Here is an 18,972-nt window from a genome sequence, read left to right on the forward strand (position 1 = left end):
GTACACCATTCATGTACAGGTCTCCCTACTCACCCCCGAAATCAATTGCACGAGTAAAGGGATTGTCTCCAGCAAGATCACGTGCTGTTCATCCTCATCGTCACTGTCCCTGGATTCCTGACGGTTCTGGCCACTTGGCTCGAACCTGTATGGCTGAATTCCCCCATCCAATCTCTCCACATTGCTCAAAACTTATTTCTCGGCTGACGAGTCCGAACTCAAATACTCCGCCATGTTTTCGTCGAATGAGCTGTTTGTGTGTTTACAAAGTGAACGCATAGATGACGTCACAACCTAGTTTTTCGGATCATGTGACTACTGAAAATGGCAGCTGCCTGACGGAATATACAGGTTTTGATCAAAAAAGAGCTATAAAATCATTATTTACCTGGGAATATTGCTGATTTCTTCAGGGTATGGTTTAAACATAATGTTTCACTAAATATTGAAGTTTTTATTAACTATCTAATGACTGGAGCCTTCCTTTAATAATTAATTGAAGTCATAGCATCACCACAAGCAACAGCTCGTCTTCAAGAATCCACTGAATAGAGAACAACACAAAGCCTCCCATTAAAGAAGCTGGAGACAATCAGCAGGTACACAAGACCCATTAACCATGGAAACACACACACACACACGCACACACACACACACACACAGACACACACACTGGTGACCTCATTAAAAACAATAAATGTGAGTAAGTGAGCAGCAAGGAGGAGGCAGGAGTCAGGAACTAAAATAGAGTTTCTATTATCAAATCATCCAAGAGGTAAAGGCTCATTAGGCTGGGTTACAGGACGACATTGTATGAGTGCAGCTGTGTGTGTGTGCGTGCGTGCGTGCGTGCGTGCGTGCGTGCGTGCGTGCGTGTGTGTGTGTGTGTGTGTGTGTGTGTCTCCGAGGACATCACTTAGGACCCTGGCAGAAAGCCTAAAAGACTGCCTTCTTTGTTGCTTGGACAGACGCAGGATCTCAGGTTTAATTTACAAAATGGGCCCTGCTGAGAATGAGACAGTGTGGTATTTCAGGTGAGTTTCAGTGAGGGAGACGTGTATAATAATGTTGAGTCACTGCAGGAACGTGATTCTGAAAACTGCTTGAAAGGACTGGCAGCTTCTCTGTGGGTTCATCACTACAAGCAACTCCTTTCAGATTACACATAGTCATTTCAGTAATTGCTAATGTAAAAAGTGTGTATTAGTGCAGCTTGATGGTAAAAGTAAAAGTATCATTCAGAGAAAGAACAATTTGTATCTTCCCCTCTTTCCACTTATTAAAGCTTTCTTCTGACTTCTTAGGTGATAACTGGACTTGTTTCACTAAGAGACGAAACTCAGCCATTGAGTTAATAGTGTTTTTAATGTGAACTGTAATAAATGACAACAGAAGGTCAGCTGATTGACAGGTGCTGTGTTGGTAAAATAACTGAATCAGCGTTAGGGGGAAAGGAGACATCTGTAGTTAACATGTATACTTCTTAGAGCTGTATGCTGGCAAGAATCTGGCGATACAATAAAACTCATGATACAAGGGTTACCATTCAAAACCCTGCATTGTGAAGCAGCTAACATGTAGCACAGTCCCTGTGACATACAGCACTGTGCAATCTCAGAAAGAGTCATTTACCTATCAGTAGAATGAAAAAGCTAAAGTGGTGGAAGGACCTGTTAGTGAAACACTTCACGGACCCTAACTGCCAAAAAACAGTAAAGATGATCTACAGTTGCTTGAGGCCTAAAGTATTAGCCCCCCAGGAGTTATGGAACATTTCCCTAAAATTCTTCCCAATGTTTCCAACATTGATAAAACTTGATATAATCAAACATTCACCAGTGCTATTTAGTAGCTTTTGGTAAATTTTGGGAAGTAAAATACGTTTTTAGGCTCGCTTTATATCAAATATAGTGAACAATTGGTTGATCAAAAATATTAGCCCCCATGTGAATTTTTGCTTTCAAAACACACCTAATCAATCAATCAGCTTTCAAACCACACCTAATCAACCAATCAGCTTTCAAGCCACACCTGAGCATTCAATCAGCATAAAAGGACTCCAAGAAACAGGCACTCTGATACCTTATTGAGACTGGAACAAAGTGTATGTACCAGATGCAAATGAAGCCTATGAATCATTTCTACATATTCTATCAGGGCCGTATGAAAAACATTGTCCTTGTGTAAAGAAAATAGTGAAACAAAAATATGCTGAAAAACCATGGATCACTAAGGGAATATTAAATGCATGTAAAACGAAAAATGAATTAAGACTTCTTAAAGAATGGATCAGTAGAGGCTGAACAAAAATACAAGACATACAAAAACAAACTAACAAAGATAATACCATGTAGCAAAATGGATCATTACAACACATTATTGGAGGATAACAAAAATAACATTAAAAACACATGGAATGTATTAAATACCATTATTAAAAAAGGAAATGGAAAGGCACAATACCCAAACAGTTTTCTGTCAAAACACGATACAGTAGTTTATGACATGACCTCAGTTGCTGAAGATTTCAATAAGTACTTTGTCAATGTTGGTCCTTGTCTAGCTGGGGAAATTCCAAATACTGGTTGTAGTGATGGTGTTGAAAGTAAAGATATATATGTGAAGGAAACTATATTCTTAAGAGGCACTGATCAAAATGAAATTATTGACACAGTTAAAAAACTTAGTAAAAGGTCTACAGACTGTCATGATATTGACATGTATACAGTTAAAAACATTATTGAATGTATAGCCAAACCACTAACTCACATCTGTAATCAGTCAATACAAACCGGTGTATTTCCAAATAAAATGAAAACTGCTAAAGTCATACCAATACATAAATCTGGAGATAAACATGTACTGTCAAACTATAGACCAATTTCATTGCTCTCACAGTTTTCTAAAATACTGGAAAAAAAATCTACTATACAAGCCTAAATGACTTCATCAACAAACATAACATACTCTATGAACAACAATATGGTTTCAGAGCAAACAGAACTACATAATTTGCAGTTATAGAATGTATGGAATACATTACTAAGGCAATAGAAAAGAAAGAATATGCAATAGGGATATTTCTGGACATTAAAAAAGCATTTCACACTGTTGACCATGAGTTATTAATAAAAAAACTACAGAGATATGGCATTAGAGGTGTTGCACTATCATGGCTAGTATCCAGCTACCTACATAACAGGGAACAGTACGTTGAACTACAAAGCCATACATCACAACTACTGCAGGTTACATGTGGGGTGCCTCAGGGCTCAGTCTTGGGGCCATTACTATTTATTCTGTATATTAACAATATATGTGAAGTATCAAAAACTATTAAAACTAAAACTATTGTAATCGGCTACAGTTTGGGTTGAACTCGCGATGCATCGATTGTAGCGTCTTTGCATCAGTAAAAAAAACGATTCATTCATATAATATCCTCTCATCTTGTCAGCACTCCGCAGAGACGATCTTTGATCTTTGCTTCGCACTACGGAGGCCGAGAGTCTCAGTTATCAACACACATGGAAGTCGAGGAGAAAGAGAAACACAGCGCACCGAAAAATACCTACAAATCAAACGTTTGGCAACACTTCGGATTTTTCAAGAAAGACGGTCAACTTGAAAAATCGCTCGCAAATTGTAAACGATGCCGTGCCACTTTAAATTACACAAGTAGTACGAGGAACTTAGCGACGCACATAAAGAGGCGACATGGGGTCTGCGGCTGAAAAGACAAACCTGAAAGTTAGACATATGAGTTAAATCACTCAGTGAGGTGTTCTGTCAGAGAGTGGTGTTTAGTTTACAGCAGCCTGTGACTGCCAATAATAGTTTAAATGTCTTCCTTACTGTAAGCAGTTATGAAATACCTGTTTGTGAAAGGTTATTTGTATTCTTTATTGTTCCTATAGAAACCACTGCTTTCTGCTCACTGGTGAGTTAGCCTCTGGATGAGTGTTAAGCACATCAGTCAGCAGCTGTATGGGCATTGCTCTATGGTAGCTGTTATTTGCACATTGTTAATCCTGGGCAATGCATCCTTAAATTGTTTAACAGTGAGGTGTTATACAATTGTACTGTACTCTGTAGAGTTTTTTAAGGTAAAAAAGGTACAAAATAAACAGCATGATGGGGCGCGCAGTACTAGTAGAGAGAACCAAATATGTAAAGCACTTTTTTGTTAATGTATGATTTGCTTAATATAAGGAATAAAACAAAAATCTTCTGTCGTACCATATTGAAGTATCATTATTTTCCATAATGTTGAATCAAATCGTATCAAACTGTATTGCAACAGGGGTGAATCGTATTGCATCGCATCGCCTGGCGTTTCAAATGTATCGTTAATGTATCGTATCGTGGCAACGTATGAGATGCGCATCATCCTCAGTGATGGAGATGCACATCCCTATTAAGAACACATCATGCTGTGGGGCTGTTTTGCAGCCTCAGGCACAGGGAGCCTTGTTCGGGTGCAAGGCATCATGAAAAATTATAATTATGTTGACATTTTGAGGGATAATATGAAAATATGTGCTCTTCGTCTTCGCTTAGGTCGTCGCTGGGTCGTCCAACAAGACAATGACCCAAAGCACACATCAAACTTGGTCCAACAGTTCCTAAAGGACAGCAAAACCAAGGTGCTGGAGTGGCCCGCACAGAGCCCAGATCTGAATCCTATTGAGAATCTGGCGGGTGCTCAAAGTGAATGTCCATGCTTGGAAACCACACAATTTGGACCAGCTGGAACAATTTGCAATGGAAGAATGTGCCAAAATCCCTCAAGAGACCTGTGCCAACGTAGTAAAGAACTACTCTAAGAGGTTGTTGTCAGTTGTGGCTCAGAATGGGTACACTATTGACTATTAATGGCCTGGGGGCTAATATTTTTGACCAACCCTTTTTTCACTATATTTGATATAAAGCAAGCCTAAAAACTTATTTTATGTTCAAAAATGTACCAAAAGCTACTAAATAGCACTGGTGAATGTTTGATTATATCAAGTTTTATCAATGTTGGAAACATTGGGAAGAATTTTAGGAAAATGTTCCATAACTCCCGGGGGGCTAATAATTTAGGCCTCAACTGTATAGACTACATATACATTTTTGATGATGAATAAAAAAAATTGGTTTTCAAAAACGTAGCAGTATCAATCGAACAGCATATATTTTTTCTTACACGTTTTATGATTTACATCTTAAAACATTCAAGCTGACTTCCGGTGACGTCATGGGAGAAGCAGCAACTTAGAAGTGGAGCTCCGCCAGACTATACACAAAAATAGAGACAACTAGTAATATAAGACGTTTTAAAAAATAAGAAAGAGCACTCCTGCATGATGAGCTCGTCAACCAGAAACAAAGCCCCCAACAAACAAGATATCTCAAAGGAAAAAAACGATAAACAACGGAGACCGGCCAGCCCAGCTAGCGCTAGCTTGACAACAGATAGCAACATGTGCGAGTCGGACCATGAAGTTACGTTGATGGGTGAGCTGGGGAAACTCCGCAAGGAAAATCAAGAGGGGCATAATCAAACAAAAATGTCTCTGGATCGACTGGAACAGACGGTGCTAGATATAAAAGTTCAAATGGGCGAACATGAAGGGAGGATTGGAAAGTTGGAGGACAGAGTCTGAATGGCCGAGGACGTAGCGGTGCGGCATCAGAGGGCGCTCCGATACCTGATCCACCGTGATATTGCCCTCTCAGCCACCTGCGACGACTTGCAGAATAGACTGAGAAGAAATAGTGTGAGAATCTTTCAGGTACCAGAGGGAAGTGAGGGAGGAAACATGGCAGAATTTATTAAAGAACTGTTACACAAGGTGCTTTAAATACCATCACTAACGGATATTAAGATAGAGAGAGCACACCGCTCACCCCCGTTTACGCCACATAGAGACCCGACAGCCCCTCCAAAACACATCATCGTGAGATTTTTGGACGCAGTGGTTAAAGATCTGGTGATACGACAGGCATGGAGTCAGGGACAGGTCTCCTTCCAAGATAAAAGGATATTTTTTGATCAAGATTACTCTCCCGAGTTACACAAGAAGCGGGCAAAGGTGCACGAAGTCATCAAGCAGCTAAAAAAGAAGGACATACTGGCGAGGTGTATACCCAGCGCAGTTAAAACTCAAGCTGGGCACGGGGGAGAAGACCTCCACCACACTGTCCAGCGCTGCAGAGGTGCTGAAAGGCCTGGGAGTCGACGTGCGCTGCGGAGAAAGAGAACGCACGGAGGATGAGTTAAAGGACGGATGGAGGAGCAGCGGGAAGAAGAGAAGAGACACGGTACTGTCAGCATCGGATCTCAGGACATTCCTGCAAGAAGAAGCTTAAATCGTCTCCCGATGCCGTTTAAAAAACCAAAGTGACTGAAACCGGTTGGGAGTTGGCTCTGTTCTGCACACAGTAACGGTAACACACTGACAGTGGAAAAAGGTTATAAGTGGTTGTTACTTGTGCAAATACTACAAATTAGTTGTTCTCATAAGATATTTTAATATTTTATTTACCAATTCTAGGCTCTGGCGGAGCCCGTTTTCTTAGTTCGGAGTGAGTGAATTACACTCACTTAGACCTTTTTTACATGTTAGTGTATTATTGGTCAGGTTAGCACTCTATGTGTAATCCACAGAGAGGGCTGGTCACACCCACTCTCTGCCCCAGCGCCAGTGGGGATCTGTCACAGCTATAGTTCGTTTGCTGTGTCTGATTGGACAGGTGGAAGTTCAGTTTGATGTTTTAAGTGTTTTTTGTATGTTTCTCCTGACATATGTTGCGTTCTACAGTTTGTTTTTGTTTATGCGATTTAGGCAACGTTTTTTCATGTGTCTTCAAGCAGGCAGGGCTATTTACTCTAATGCTAAACAGAGATTATGGCTTACTTAAATATTGTTAGCTATAATGTAAGGGGAATTAACAACCCGATTAAAAGGAAAAAGATTCTGGGACAATTAAAGAAAATGGAATGCTCGGTAGCTCTGATTCAAGAAACTCACTTATCTGAAATAGAACATTTAAAATGAAAGAGAGAATGGGTGGATCAAATCTATAGTGCATCATGTGGGAAGAGTAAAAAACGAGGAGTAGCTATTTTAATTAACAAATCAGTATACTATAACAATGAGAAAGTCCTCCAGGATATTGAGGGTCGTTATGTTATGGTAATTGGAACAATAGCTGGTCTAAAAATAACTATCTTAAATGTGTATGCACCAAATGAAGACTGCGATTTATTTTTAAAAAAGATTGCAGCCCTAGTGGCGGATAATGGAGAGGGAATAATACTCATAGGGGGGGACTTCAATTGCACATTAAACAACAACATGGATAGATTACCCGTAACAATAAGACCCCTGCCTAAAATGTCCAGAAATGTCTTAAACATGATGAAGGAGCTGGGATTAGTTGATATCTGGCGACACCTACACCCAAGTGACAAAGACTTTACGTTCATGTCCCATGTACATGGAAGTTAAAAAAAGGATACATACCGGATAAAAGAGCAATTGAACCAATAACAATCTCAGACCACAGTCCTGTCTCTATGAACATTAATCTGGGGTTAGATAAATGGTTTAAGTTCTGGAGACTTAACGTCTCACTATTGGCAGATAACCGGATAAAACAGGAAATACGTTCTGCAATATCTGAATATTTTGCCTTGAATGATAATGGTGAGGTCTCCCCCTCGGTGCTATGGGATGCTGGTAAGGCCACGATTAGGGGCAACATTATTTCTATAGGATCTAAATTAAAGAAACAAAGACTGGCGAAACAACAAGAATTGGAAACAGAAATTAAAAGATTAGAGAGGGAACATAAGACATCTAGAAAAGAGGAAGTACTCAAAAAGTTGAAGGAAGTTAGAATTAAGCTAGATGCAGAATTAACTTACAAAGCAGAGGGAGCCCTCAGGTTCATACATAGAAAATATTACGAAATGGGAAATAAGGCTAGCAGATTATTGGCATTTCAACTTAGTCCAGCCGCATTATCTCCAAAATTAAACATCCTGAAACTAACCAGACAGAAACAGATCCTAGGAAAATATCAGATGCTTTTGCAAAATATTATGCGCAACTGTATAAAAGCGAAGATCAGGAATTTAAGGAAGAAAGAATTAGTGAATTTTTAAAGCCCCTCAAAATGAATAAACTGGCAACTGACGAAGCATCTAAATTAGTAGAGCCTATCAGAGAGGAGGAAATTAAGGAAACTATTACTAAACTAAAAAACAACAAATCACCGGGAGTAGATGGGTTTGCAGGTGAATATTATAGAGCCTTCATAAATGATCTTTCCCCTATATTATGTAGAGTATATAATTATGTATTAAATACAGGAGACCCCCCAAAATCGTGGTCAGAAGCTATCATCACAGTCCTGCATAAAGAGGGAAAGGACCCCATACAGTGCACTAGTTATCGCCCCATAAGTCTTCTATGCGTTGATTACAAAATACTAACTTCAATCTTAGCAACCAGAGTACAACATATTTTAAAGAAGTTGATAAAACCGGACCAGACAGGATTTATTTCAGGTCGTCAAGGGACAAATAATGTGAGGAGAGCTTTAAGGCTGCGGCCCCACGAGGACGAAAACGGCTAAACGCATAGGATTAACGCAAACGCAATCGCAAACGGCTTCCGTCCACATGCAATAATTATCCGGATAGTGTCTGCCCACACGAGACCGCTCCGTTTAGCTCCAACCGCTGGAGAAGCTGCAGTACATATGCAGGAGCCTCTACGTGGCGCTGTAACTTCCTCCACAAAAGCAGCGAAGAAGCATGGTTGTCATGGTTGCCCTTCTGTTTATTCTCCGCGGTGGGGGCCGAGGGAACCGGGCAGAGTTTTTCGCCAGTCAGCATGTATTAAAGTTGAAATCTTCCGGACAAAATTATAAAAGTGCCGGTCAAAGGTCTTCTTTGTTATTTATTGAGCTTTAAAACAAATGAATAACGACTCTATATAATATGATAAAATACACGGAGCCTCTCTTTTTCCTCCCTCTCTTCGGACAGCGTCAGTGTCTGTCTCATGCAGCAGCTGATCCAGTAATCAGTGACCCGGCCGACTGTAAAAATAAACATATTTATAACTAGTTTAGTTTGAGAGGTAATTAAAATAGCTAAGGGTGATGATCTGACTTGAAGTGTGTGTTTTGCTGCAGCGGGAGGAGCTTCAGGTGAGCAGAGCTGCGTGTCTCCGTCCTGTCAGATTAGACTTCACTCGCGAGAGAAAGATAAATAATCTGAATTCAGGGTGCAGTTTACTTTGACGTGGGGGTGAGCAGCAGAGGTGGGGAGAGGCGGGGCTATTGCCTCATCATTATTGCTGTAGATGTTGCACAAACAACTGTAGCATGGTCAATAGCGTCCGGAGCACGATAGCAACTCTGCGATCCGCCATTGTTGTTGTTGTTGGTGGCGAAACACTTCAGCACTGGCGCGGGGTAAGCGGAGGTGAGCAGAAGAGGTGGGGAGAGGCGGGGCTATTGCGCAATCACTATCAGTGATCTGAAAATGTCCGTATAGGGCGCACACACGGAGCTGTTTGACCCCCCAGAGAGTGGCGTATGCATTTCTATCCACCTTGGGACCCGTTGTCGTTTCCTCAGTCGTTTAGTGCCATATTCGGTCGTCCTCGTGTGGCTGAACGGTCTATATGACACTAAACAGTAACGCAAACGACCGAATTCGTCCTCGTGGGGCCGCAGCCTAAACCTTCAGTCAATAGCCGCAAAAGATAAACAACCTTCAATGCTTCTCAGCCTAGATGCTGAGAAAGCCTTTGATAGAGTGGACTGGCTGTTTCTTAAACAAACATTATTGGAAATGGGTTTTGGAGAAAAATGTACTACATGGATTAGTTTGCTTTATAAGGATCCTAAATCAATAATAAGAGTAAATGGGCATTGTTCGGATTTTTTTAAAGTAGAGAGGGGGGTGAGGCAGGGCGACTCAATGTCACCTCTTCTTTTCGCACTCAGTATTGAACCCTTAGCGGAGGCTATACGCCAAAATAAACAGATTCAAGGAATAGCGGACGAGGGAGGGTCAATACATAAAATATCCTTATTTGCAGATGACATTTTACTCTTTATAAAACACCCCCCATCTTCTATTCCAGCTCTTATGCAGTGCTTGTCTAAGTATGGGGCCATTTCGGGATACAAAATTAATCCAATTAAATCAGAAGCAATGATGATAACAGGGAGTTGGCCTACACAATTAAACAAGGATGTTTCTTACCGTTGGTCCAAGCAGGGGTTTAGATATCTAGGGATTTTCATTACTCACCACCCAATGCATTTATGTGAGGCTAACTATAATACATTAATAAAGCAAATAAAGAATGACATGATACGGTGGGAAATTCTCCGCCTGTCGCTATTCGGAAGGGTAGAGACTGTAAGAATGAACCTACTCCCTTGATTACTCTTCCTATTTCGATCCCTTCCCGTGGGAATTCCAGCCTCCATCTTCAACATGTTAAATAGACTTATATCTAAGTTTATTTAGCAGAATAAGAGACCCAGAGTAAGACTTAAAACTATTTTTCTACCAAAAGAGAAGGGAGGCTTAAGCCTGCCAAATTTGAAATATTATTATTGGGCTGCTCAGTTAACGGCTATAGTGGCCTGGATTAGAAAGGACGAGGAAACAGGATGGGCACAGCTTGAGCAGAGTGCAACTAAGGGTGTGTCGTTATCAATTTGGACTTTTATTGATATAAAATCTGTCAAGAAAGTTAAGATTGAGAACGAATGGATAGGGCATACCCTGAAGTTGTGGACGGCAGTTAACAAAATGTTCAGGAGCACAGAATCAATATCAAGAGCCATGCCAATTATAGGCCATATAGAGTTTCTTCCATCTGTAAGGGATGGAGGTTTTAAAAGATGGGCCGATAAAGGTCTCATCACAATGTTTGATGGAACAGATGTCAAATCCTTCTCCCAACTTCAAGAACAATATGGGCTCCCGTCAAATGATTTATATAGGTACTTCCAGATAAGACACTATATTACAAGCCACAAGGAAAGAGAAGCAATCCAAAAAAATCCAAACATTATAGAAGCATATTTTATTAGTATTGCAGAAAAATGCTTCCCAAATAAGAAACATGTCTCTCACTTATATAAGAGGCTTGTGGCAGACGACTCCCAGAACACCTGGAATGTTAGAGATACATGGGAATTGGAACTAAACATTATAATCGAAGATGCAGTCTGGGAAAGCTTATGTGTGGGCAGCCATAAAGGAATTAATAGTCAGTTATGGAAAGAGTTTGATTGGAAGCTGAAAATCAGATTTTTTAACACTCCTTTTTTAAGTGTGTGTGGGAAGTTCCCTCTTTGCATGAGATGCATGTTACTTGCACAGTAAAAATTAGGAAACTTAGGAAACATTTGACTCCAACTAGAGCAGATTTATTTAAAAAAAATTAGCAACACACAATACCAGAAGCATTTTTTGGGTAAAAAAAAAAAACTTTATACAAACCCTGAATGTTACAGTATTACTCCAGTAAGTCATAACAGTTCTTTTTGGAAGTGAAGCACAGAGGGACCTGACACTTCCTGCAGCACACAGGTGTCTTCACCCTTCTGTTGCCAGCATCAGAGCACCTCCTGCAGTACCTCCTGACCTTGGTGGCATCTTCCCCATAATACTCGGGCATCCAGAAGCCATATCCTCATCGCCTTCCTCACTGTGAAAACAAATGTGGAAAAAACAAATAGATTAATTCTCTGGCTTGTACTTTCAAAAATGTAACTCAAATCAGAAACAATTTCTCTACAACAACAGCAGAACATCAATGTTGAGTGTGTGAAATAACATTATATCACTCAAAATGTATACCGTGTAAATTATGTGAGACGGGTTTCATATAACCTGTTCAATATTTAATATTAATATTCCGTCCGTCATATATGTGTGTATGTATATATATATATATATATATATATATATATATACACACACGTGTATATATATATATATATATACACACACATGTGTATATATTAGGGCTGTCAGTCAATTAAAATATTAATAACGCGTTAACGCGAAAATTAACGCCACTAATTATTTTAACGCGATTAACGCATGTGTATTTTCTTTCCTCGGCCGCCCCGTAGTTTCAGAGCGCATCGAGTTTCAAATACCATCTACAAGCTGATGCTGACAGCCCCGCTCCTGCCGCCCGCTTGTGGCAGACCACACTTCCACGCTCACCGGCAGGCACCGACTGGCCATCGGGAGGACCGGGAGGGTGTGTGTATGTGTGGCCCGCGAGCGAGAGAGAGACCTTATGTGCATTGTTGTTGTTAGCATCTGGTGCTAGCTAGCTGCGCTAACGGATATAAGGAGCTGTTTAAATGAAAACAGAGGAGCGCTCTATCCACACAACTGCGCCGAGCACTTGACTTTATGCAGGAAGCAGACAGCGGGACATTGGAGGAGAAGTCAGCACACTCATGATTGCAGCAAAATGATTGCAGCGTCCAGGCAGCTCCCGTTCGAGCATATGCCTTGAGTTGCACATAGCTCCAACGATCACACACACACACACACACACACACACACACACACACACACACACACACACACACACACACACACACACACACACACACACACACACACACACACACACACACACACACACACACACACACACACACACACACACACACACACACACACATTCTCTCTCTCACACACACAGAAACACACACACACACACACACCCCATTTGTATTGTATGAGAGAGGTTCCAGGTTGAATTGAGGCGAATATTTGTAATGTTCAGGTTGTTGTGTTTAATATTCATGAGAATATTTGTCATTGTTCAAATGATAATAAACATTAGCATAAAGCATATGTGTCCACTCATATGTTGATAAGAGTATTAAAAATATTCCTCTAAGGTACATTTAGAACAGATCAAAAATGTGCGATTAATTTGCGATTAATTAACTATGGACAATCATGCGATTAATCGCGATTAAATATTTTAATCGACTGACAGCCCTAATATATATATGTATGTATATATATATATGTATATAGTTGTAAGTCACTTCGGATAAAAGCATCAGCTAAATGAAATGTAATGTAATACCGTACGTGTATGTCTTGTTTATTTCAACAACAAGAACAAGAAACGTCATCCATCTTCTCTGTTTGTTGTTGAGTGTGTGAAAGAACATTATATCACAAGATGGATGCCGTCGTGTTATTGTCACGTGTGTGAAATTACTATAGATGAATACACTCTTACACCAAATAAATAACAAATAGATACAAACAGATGAATACTCTTACACCAAATAAATAATAGATACAAACAGAGAGATTACATACCTTTCCGGTGACGGGGGTTCATAATCAGAGTCATTACTGTCCCCTGTATGCGTGACGAGATCACTATCTTCCGACGGAGAGTCCTGAAATACGATGTCCAATGCCTCCTCGACGGACAAAAAAGTCTTCCTTCTGGCTGCCATTGTTACAATGAAGACAAAGAAAACAAATCCAGCTGTTTTGCTGATCGATCTGCCGTTCTCTTCTCTCCTGTCGCTGCGGGACATGCTATGCTATGCTATGCTATGCTATAGCCTAGTATGCTGCTTCAAACGAGTGGGCTGTGCGTAAACCAGCTTTTCTGCCTTTATTTATAGTTACGCAAGCTCCTATCTCTGGAACCCATTGGTCGATTTGGGTGATTGACACCTTTTTTGAATCGTTAGAGCCAATCAAATCGAGTAGCAGTTTCAAAATACGTAAATATGTTACGCCTGCGGAGAGGGAGCTATGCGTAAACTGCATCTCCCGCAGCTGAAGCCACGGACTGTTAATCGTAGGACATACTCTTCTGCCGTGAATGAAAGGATTGATTATCAGTAATCATTTTAAAGTGACACGGGACATTGGATTAACCCGGAGCAGCATTTTTATTCCTTTGAACACAACTTTTGATCACAAAACAGCCAAGGTAAGACCTAATTATTGTCATTGATTTGAAAAATGATATTATTTACTTGCTATGTTCTGGCTGCTAGCTTGGTTAATGTTGTGCCTGTAGTGATGGGGTGTATACCCATGGAATCTGTGGAATCTCAGCTTTCAGAAAATGTGTTGTTTGTGCAGAAAGTATAAATTATAAATGATCGTTTTTGTGAGTTATGAGCAGAAATAGCAAGTGCCCGTTTTTGACATGGGCTCATTTAGAGGCTTCTTGTGAGACTTATTTTTCGAAAACAGTTCCAGGTATTGGCATTCAGACTCTACAAAAGGAAACCTGACCTCTACAATCAGCGGCAGAATGCCAGCATGACCCTCACTACACCTGCCCGCCCCCCCCCCCCACGGTGTTATGGCAACGCAAGATTAGCTCCAAGGTAACCTTGGAGTGTCACTACTTACTTTGTTTCAGTGAAGGTTCATCATTAACCCAATCAGCAGCCCTGAGTGTTGACTGAAGCCCGATTCACTTCTCTTATCAGCTCTAATCTCTCCGCAGTGACCCTGTAAACACACTTGCCCTTGATCTTGAGCACCAGCAATCAACAGGAACAATGGCTTCCAGTGAAATTGGTAGAGACCCCCAGGTAGGGGATCTTCCCATGAAAAAACACGTTAATGAACTGTTGCACGCTACACGTTGCATCCCATTATTCCTGGAGACTAAACGTGGATTAAAAACAGTCAGGTGTTCTGATGGATCCTCACACACACCTATTCCCTGACTGTGGTTTACAGAAACAGCTCCTTGGCTGTTTTACATCACACCTACACAACACCTCTGTGTACACAATAGCATGCTGGGAAGGCCTTTCATTACACTTTTTCCATGTGGGCCTGCCAACACCCCCTTCAACATCCAATCCAGAACCTCGGCTCCTCACCTTCACATGTGCTGGAGGCCAGAGGCCTCCATCTCTGTCACATCAACAGCATTCTGAGCCTCCAGCTTCCCAGCCTGACAGAAGAATGTATAAGTGCTAACAAGGCTACATAAATCTAGCAAGTACCTTCAGAAGAGCAGTATGCAACAACATGCATCCAGCTGTAGCCAGGCTATAAGGGGCAGACATAAAGGCTTTGAAGGTTAGGAATGGATTTAGTTTTAGATTCTGCGATGGCTGAAAGCAAACTAAAGAAACTCTATGAACAGAGAATCCAAGGAATAACTTTAAATGTAAACTCGGTTTGACTGACGGGTGAACTCTAATGAAGAGTGCTTCATTAAAACCCTGTCAGTCACCACTGGGCCACTCCTCACTGCCTTTAAAGGTCCCATGTCATGCGTTTCCGGTTATTACCCATCCCCTTGTGTGTTATGAAGGTTTTTCTGCATGTAAACGGTCTGCAGAGTCAAAACCCTCAAAGTACACCCTGTAGCGGGTAAATCTCTAACACAGAACGCCTCGTTTTCTTCTTATAGTGTAGTAAGTACAGTGACGTAAGGGGTATAGTGACGTCACGTTGGACCAATCCGGACTTCCTCACACACACACTCAATCTTTTTCAGCCTGAACTCAGCCTGAGACGACGAGACGTGGCGGGGCTCGGCCTGGGCTCGTTCTGAGCACACACGCAGACTCACAGCCAGGCTGCAGGTGTGTGTGTGCTCGGGCTGGGTTCAGGCTGGGTTTCGCTGTGTCTCGCAGATCCCCCGCAGCAAGCCAGCTCACACTGCCCGCTCCTCACAGCAGCGAGCGCCGCAACGTCCCTCCAACACGGCACCCAGACCCCACGCAGCATTCTCATCTGTTTTTCATTACTGGTGTCATTTTCTGGTTGCTAACAAACTCCATTGTAACACATACACACTGATGTTCCGCTGTAAAGGTGGTGGACTCATCAGAACAGAGTGGGCGAGCTGACCAATCAGAGCACACTGGGCTCATAGGGAGGGGGGGGCAGGAGCTCCAACAAGCCGTTTAGGACAGAGAGTGAATACACACACTATACAGAGATGCTGTGAGAAACCAATGTGGTCCTCATGAGAGCCAGTTTCATCAAAGTGTTCGATGGCACTTGAGGATAAATTCAAAGTTCTTGAAATGTTCCGGATCGACTGGCCTTCATTTCTTAAAGTGATGATGGACGGTCGTTTCTCTTTACTGAGTTGAGTGGTTCTTGCCATAATATGGATTACAACAGTAGTCAAATAGGGCTTTCCACTGTCCAATAACCCTACATCTGATGGTCTCAAACACATTCAGAAGGCAAGTCATTCCACACATTAACTCTTCACAAGGCGCACGTGTTAATAGAAAACCATTCCAGGTGACGACCTCATGAAGCTGACTGAGAGAAGCCAAGAGTGTGAAAAGCTGTCATCAAGGCAAAAGGGGGTTACTTTTGAAGAATTTTGTCAACACGCATTTGTGTGTTCAATCGTAGTTTTGATGTCTTCAGTATTAATCTGAAAAGTAGAACAAATTAAAATAAAAATTAAAAAACTTTTAAGTTGTGTCCAAACTTTTGACTGGTAGTGTATGTTCTCAATGTGGAGTACAATGCCATGCAATGTAGCACATAACACATGCATTACACTTCATGGAAAGAGGTCCTGACCCTGAAACCCGATCTGCCAAGGTATCCCCAAGACACACACACACACACACACACGCACTTTGGAAAACGTATTCACGTTCTTGTTTAAATTCAATACAAAGATTGATATCAGTCTAGTGCTGCGTACCGGTACGCCGAACCGGTACTGGACTTGTAAAAAGTTTCGGTTCAAGTCCGGTTAAAACCGGAACGTCGGGAACCGGTACTTGGACTCGCAAAAAAACTAGCATTTACGTATATTCTGGTGTCTGTGGTTATTTAAACATTCCCTGATAAACGTTATTCAGTGTCAATAAATGAGTGCTAATCCCAGTGTGCTCAGTGTACAACATCACATGTCATTTCACCTTCGATTCACGGTTTGAAAACGTAGCATTTCGCCACATGCTAATGCTAACCGGAAGTGAAGCATTTTCAGAATAAAAGTATTAAGTTAATAGTGTGAACTTCCGGATTTTTCAGAATAAAACTGATTTAAATTAAATAGTGTATTTAATTCAAAATTACGCCATATCAACATTGATTTTAATTTCTAACAGTATGTATGTACATCACTATGTATGTAGTATACTGTATAATGTACACATGTAGAGTTGTAGAAAAGACATGGTGTACAGACAGTACAGTACACTCTGACTGTACAGTCACTACAGTGTATACTGTAGGTGTGTAACAGTGTAATGCGTATAGTCTACTCTACCTTTCAGCAACGTGTTAGGGATTTAGGCTCAGTCAGCTCAGGGACTGTTTGGTTACTTTAGTTTGGTAAAGGAAATAAATGTTTGAACTTTGTAGTAGTTCACTGCAGTTGCTGTCATAAGTCATTTGTAGACTAAGTGGCAAACAGTGTTTTTTTTACATTTGTACTTTGTAGAGAAATGTAGACACAAGTTAGAAGGGAGCACAATAAACCTGACGAGTTTGAATTTGAGTTGATTATGAGTTAATTTTCAATTGATAATTAGCTCACAATAAGTTCACTTTAGTTACTCACACAACTTGACACAAGCCATGGGTTCAGGTCCGGACTTATAAGTCCGGACCTGAACCTGAACCTCTGGACTTGAGTCCGGACCTGAACCTGAATGTGAGTCCAGGTACGCAGCACTATATCAGTCCCGTATATAAGGTAAATATCAGCTCCAGGAAGTGACTGCACCTCGCCCAGAAATCCAGCACATAGGAAACCACAACGTGTTGTTCATTCAGTAAAGTGAGAATGTGTCACTGTGAGGAAGGGAAGAAATGACACTTCTTCCTCAAAGTAAAGACAATTAAACAGGGGATTCTTCAGGGGTTCCACCTTACGCTACTAGGTTTAATATGATCATGAGTTTATATTTTGGGGGTTGCAAATGTCATTAAACATTATGTGGATAATACAGTTTAAAAGATACAACTGAGTGAGTTCTCTAACTTAATTACTTTTATTAAAATTGTGCAGCATTTAACAAACTCTATTTCACAGAAAGATCCATGGATTTGCAAACACTGATGACTTTATTTCAGTCTCACATCCGACTGTGTGAATACAACATTACATGTCATGTTACATAGAGAGCACTGAGGCATTTTCCATACAAAACTAGTCATAATTAATGGTAAAGCTCCCCCAGCTAAAATATCAAAACCTTGTGGGAACCCTACCAAATCCCTCTTCACACCCTGGGATGATAACCCCCTCCCCGTCCTGTCTTTGAGAAGCCCCTCTGTTAGCAGTGTCCCCGCAGCCTCATGATGCTGCTGAAGGACAGGGACCGGATAAAGCCAGTCTAACGCAGGGCCTACACGGGCCGACCCGGGCACCGCAAGCCGTCAAAGTAGCTTTAAAATTAAATGTTGTTTAAATTGACGATGCAGAGAGGGATTTAAAACTCTCAAAGCCCCCTGAACGCACTACAGAAGCCGTTCAGCCGGAGCCTCTCTCAGGTGAATTCATGCCGACCATGTTCTCCTCCGCGCGGCACTCAGCCGGGTAAATCCGTCCGAACCGCGGCATCGATAAACAGGAGAAATGTTACTTTACCTGTGGGGAATGGCGCTGTGTGTGTCCTGTGCAGGCTCGGTGACCTTGGAGCGGGAAGATGCGTGTGTGTGGCGGACACCTCTCGGTTTGAATTTCCTGAGCGATCCACTGCCTGACGTGTTTTAGCAAGCAGCAGAGGGCGGGCTGCCGGCCTCCCTGAGCCGCTGCGAGGATTGGCTCAGGTCTCAACACACACACACACACACACACACACACACACACACACACACACACACACACACACGCACGCACGCACACACGCACACGCACACACACACCACACACACACACACACACACACACACACACTGGCAGTTATCTGATAAGAGCT

The 18,972-nt window shown here is 41.5% G+C and overlaps 1 protein-coding gene across 1 annotated transcript in view; it reads right to left on the reverse strand.

Annotated features, from left to right (window-relative positions):
- Nucleotides 1–18,718, reverse strand: part of LOC117439216 (monocarboxylate transporter 2-like) — a 70,895-nt gene extending 52,177 nt beyond the window's left edge. Inside the window, exon 1 of the mRNA XM_034075023.2 lies at nucleotides 18,642–18,718. The gene's annotated coding sequence lies outside the window, so the exon portion shown is untranslated. The remainder of the gene's footprint in view (nucleotides 1–18,641) is intronic.
- Nucleotides 18,719–18,972: the final 254 nt, after the last annotated feature.

The sequence above is a fragment of the Pseudochaenichthys georgianus genome, chromosome 23, assembly GCF_902827115.2.
Source record: "Pseudochaenichthys georgianus chromosome 23, fPseGeo1.2, whole genome shotgun sequence".
Lineage (NCBI taxonomy): Eukaryota > Metazoa > Chordata > Actinopteri > Perciformes > Channichthyidae > Pseudochaenichthys > Pseudochaenichthys georgianus.